This window comes from Portunus trituberculatus, chromosome 39, assembly GCF_017591435.1.
Source record: "Portunus trituberculatus isolate SZX2019 chromosome 39, ASM1759143v1, whole genome shotgun sequence".
Classification (NCBI taxonomy): Eukaryota; Metazoa; Arthropoda; class Malacostraca; order Decapoda; family Portunidae; genus Portunus; species Portunus trituberculatus.
In genome coordinates, this window is record NC_059293.1 from 11,483,743 (window position 1) to 11,488,334 (window position 4,592).

Below are 4,592 nucleotides of genomic sequence, written 5' to 3' on the forward strand. Positions count from 1 at the left end.
AGCCTCGATGTTCAGGAATTACTCAAATGTTCCTAAATGAGCTTCCACAATCTGGATCACAGTGCCTAGGACTCCAAACGAGGAACAACCTACCAGAAATATTCGTATTGGTCAATACATGAAAAAGAGAAAAACAAATAAATAAATGAATAAATCTAGCATCACCTGACACACACCTGTAGCTATCCGGCCCTCTTACTCCCCCTTGTGTTATAATCCTTGTTGCTAAGGTTCCGAAGAGTCAAGCTCCACCTGACTGACACTTGTAGGTAACCCCCCAACCTTCCCTCTGCTCCCACTTGCTGCCGTGAAATGATCTTTACCGCAGAGCTGCTTGAGAATCAACAGCAGTGCTGCATCGCCTGTTACGTGTAGCTACGAGTGCTCCTCCCTCTCCCCACATTGGCATGTATAAAGGAGGGCAAGGAGGCAAGGGTAGTCAGCTTGCTCCAGCGACAGTCCACTGAGCAGTGACAACGTCCTCGTCTGGTGTTCAATTTCTTCGTGAAGAAGGTAACACTAAAGGTGAAACTTTTCTTCGGACTCTATGTCTGTTTTCTTTCTACTTCGAGTTACAATATGAATACATACGTGTGTTGATGGCGGTAGACTTCAAGCTTTTACATTTCACACTGTAGATTTACGTTTTTCTTTTTGATTCTGAACGCAAAGTTCATCCTCTGTATTTGGTGAATGTTTATCACCTACAATTGCAGGATATATATATATATATATATATATATATATATATATATATATATATATATATATATATATATATATATATTATTTATTTATTTATTTATATATATATATATATATATATATATATATATATATATATATATATATATATATATATATATATATATATATACATCCTAGCCTCTTCAAATATTCTGAATTGAATATGTCTTGGTACTAAACCACAAGCCTGAGAAAAATCTACGAGCGTCACAAACAGGGTATATTTCTTTTCCGTTGCATGATCTGTAAAAAAAATTACAATATAACTTCTCTAGTCTTGCATAGAACACTGATTCATATAGTTTAATTATACTCTTCATCACTGATATCTGAAGGTAGTTTTTCGGTTCCAGCTTGCTGCCTTTTTCGAATAGAGTGAATAATTTTGCTCTGCTGCAGCTTACAGAATAACTAGAGTAAATAAAAACAGAATTGAGGAATTGAATAAAGGAAGAAGAATTACAATAGGCATCATTGGAAACAGCTTAAAAATCTCAGGTGAAATACCATGAGGGTTACATGCTTTATCTGCTTTTAGTTTCTGTCTAAGCATCAACTTCATCTAAAGTAACACTGTCATTTAAAATTAGGGACTGATGGATGGGGGTTACTATCGCCTGACCTAGATACATCCTCATAATAAACTTTTCTTTCTGACAACGTAAAGATTAAGTCTGTTGTTTATTTTTCACTTTGTTTTGTGTAGGAGCGTTACGAAGGTAAAGTTGGTTAAGTAAGTAGCTGATGTGATGACCATGATTGTCCACTCTCAGAATCAGATACTGTGATTTCCAAGTATAAGCTGAGATTTATATAAAAATCCCTAACAAGGATCCCACCACCTGCTGAGATCACTAAGGATGCCTGATATAACTTCTTTTTTTTTTTTTTTTAAGGAAAAATATGATCAATTGCTGCTGCGTATCAGCGGAAGTGTCTCGTGTGTGTGTGTGTGTGTGTGTGTGTGTGTGTGTGTGTGTGTGTGTGTGTGTGTGTGTGTGTGTGTGTGTGTGTGTGTGTGTGTGTGTTTGTGGTGTGTATGTCATGAAAGAAGTTTGGTCGATTGAGAAATATATAGTGTGAATACATTTTAAATAAAGGGCAACAAATATAATGACTAATAATGTGAATGAAACATCTTTAAAAAATTCTGTATGAATTGTGCAGCTCATCAGCTTCCTCCTCTACTTCCAGCATGTTTAGAGCCTCAAGGGTTATGGTGGAGGGAGTGCTCTGCCTCTTAGTGATGATACTCCATTCGCATGTCCATGTCCATGCGAGTGGTAACAATCCTTCTTATACATTGGAAGTACATAACCTGTATGGTGGAGATTGCGTGACCATCAAGTATCCATGCAAAGGCCAAACTGAAGGATGTAATCCTTTCTGTACGAGGTAAGATCGCAGGCTGAGCGGGAGGGATAGTGAACACATGGAAGAATAGGAGACAAAAATTCTGAAGCACACACACACACACACACACACACACACACACACACACACACAGCCCGGTAGCTCAGTGGTTAGAGCGCTGGCTTCACAAGCCAGATGACCGGGGTTCGATTCCCCGGCCGGGTGGAAATATTTGGGTGTGTCTCCTTTCACGTGTAGCCCCTGTTCACCTAGCAGTGAGTAGGTACGGGATGTAAATCGAGGAGTTGTGACCTTGTTGTCCCGGTGTGTGGTGTGTGCCTGGTCTCAGACCTATCCCAAGATCGGAAACAATGAGCTCTGAGCTCGTTCCGTAGGGTAACGTCTGGCTGTCTCGTCAGAGACCGCAGCAAATCAAACAGTGAATTACACACACACACACACACGTGTGAAGGCCACAGAAGCTTGCGGAAAGGGCGGAAGACAGTTGGTATCACACTCGGTGGTGCCTCATTGAATACAGATAGATGGAGACACACAATTATGTATATATATATATATATATATATATATATATATATATATATATATATATATATATATATATATATATATATATATATATATATATATATATATAGTAAGATGGGAGAGGAAGGAAGTGCAAAGAATCGAAGGCTTGAGTAGAGCACTAAGCCATCAATGAGGATAGAACAAAGCTCACTAACTACAGCCGTCTTGCTACATAGAGAGAGAGAGAGAGAGAGAGAGAGAGAGAGAGAGAGAGAGATAGATATATATATATATATATATATATATATATATATATATATATATATATATATATATAAAATTCTCTCTCTCTCTCTCTCTCTCTCTCTCTCTCTCTCTCTCTATGTAGCAAGACAGGGCTGTAGTTAGTGAGCTTTGTTCTATCCTTATTGGTGGCTTAGTGCTCTACTCAAGCCTTCGATTCTTTGCACTTCCTTCCTCTCCCATCTTACTTTACATCATGACTGATAGTACAAACAATATTGTTACAACTAAAGCAACAAGTGGAAGCAAGTAACCTCTACTTGACGGAAAGGGTTTTGAAACCTCTTTGGAATGGCTATTAGTCGTTACATATGTATTAATTTTCAAAATATAGTACTTAATGACCTAAATCCCTTGTAATTGCACAACGATTCTAAAATCTCTCTCTCTCTCTCTCTCTCTCTCTCTCTTTCAGGGGCATCGACAAGCACAAATTCATATGCAAATGTCAATCTAATGGTAGTCCGGGTCGTATGATGGCCGATTTAACGACAAATGGCAACCCCACCTGTGACGAACAAAAGTTGGTGGCGCAGTACGACGGAATTATCGACAAGAAGTAAGAGGCAGTATACTCGTACAGGCTTTGCGTCATATTGGTGTTTTCCTGTTCCTGTATCCATCTTTTATCCAATGTAGTACTGAAGGCATGAATCATTCTTTACTAACTACATTTCTTGACGTCTTTTTAAAGTATCTAATCTTCTCAAAGTAGTATTCGTGATTGCCTCCTCTTCTATCACGTCGTGTTAGAACACCTACTATGTCCAGCTTTTCAATTTCCTTACAGCATAATGAAATCCTTCCTTGGTCTCTTTTCTTCCAGTAATACAAGTCTCAATTTCTACGATTGCTACTAATCCGCCGATATCAAGCCTCTTTACTATTTATTGACATGTATTTAACTTTTTAATCTAGTCATCAGTTCCCTCTTAGCTTTGCTAATTTACTAATATTCTCATATCATGTGTGTGTGTGTGTGTGTGTGTGTGTGTGTGTGTGTGTGTGTGTGTGTGTGTGATGCTAACAACAATGACTGTAATAATAATAACGTTCTTTTTTGTTGCTGATGTTTAAATACTTTCCATTCTCTTTTGCTAATACTGTCTTTCTTTTTTCTCTTATCTACCTCCCAGCTTATGTGGAACGGATACCAAGGACATTTCAACTTCGGGAGACAGAATCATTATTGCATTGAAGGATTACCAGAATCCCAGTTTCTTTGATGAAAGTGGCGAGTGCTCCTGTAGCGACCATTGTAAATGTAGTTATACAGCATGTTGTGTGGCTGATTAGAAACCACAGTATGCATCGGTGCTTAATGTTTACTGATAATTGATGCAATAATGATGATGATGATGATCATAAAAGTAAGAATGTTAATGATAATATTACCAGGGCATTACTGCATGTTGACACATTAGCACAGATAAATATTAACTGAAAAACGTTTGTTTTGTACCTTTGATGAAGAGTTCTAATTTTTTTCCGAACATACTTCTACATTAGTTTAACTTCTACAATCACTATAAAGAAAAATAAATACCTGCCACCCAGAAAAAAACAAAAAAAAAAAACAGGCAGGAATCCAACAAGACAGACAAACAAACATTCAGCCAGCCAGTCACCAAGGAGTTAATCATACAGACAGACAGACA

The 4,592-nt window shown here is 37.7% G+C and overlaps 1 long non-coding RNA gene across 2 annotated transcripts; it reads left to right on the top strand.

Moving 5' to 3' along the window:
* The first annotated feature begins 344 nt into the window (after positions 1-344).
* LOC123515770 lies at positions 345-4,382 on the top strand. Of its 2 annotated transcripts, none has more exons than XR_006677988.1 (4): positions 345-525; positions 1,942-2,142; positions 3,350-3,493; positions 4,071-4,382. It is a non-coding gene; the product is annotated as an uncharacterized LOC123515770 (long non-coding RNA). The 2 variants fall into 2 exon arrangements; XR_006677987.1 differs by having other exon boundaries at positions 348-513.
* The last annotated feature ends 210 nt before the right edge of the window (positions 4,383-4,592 follow it).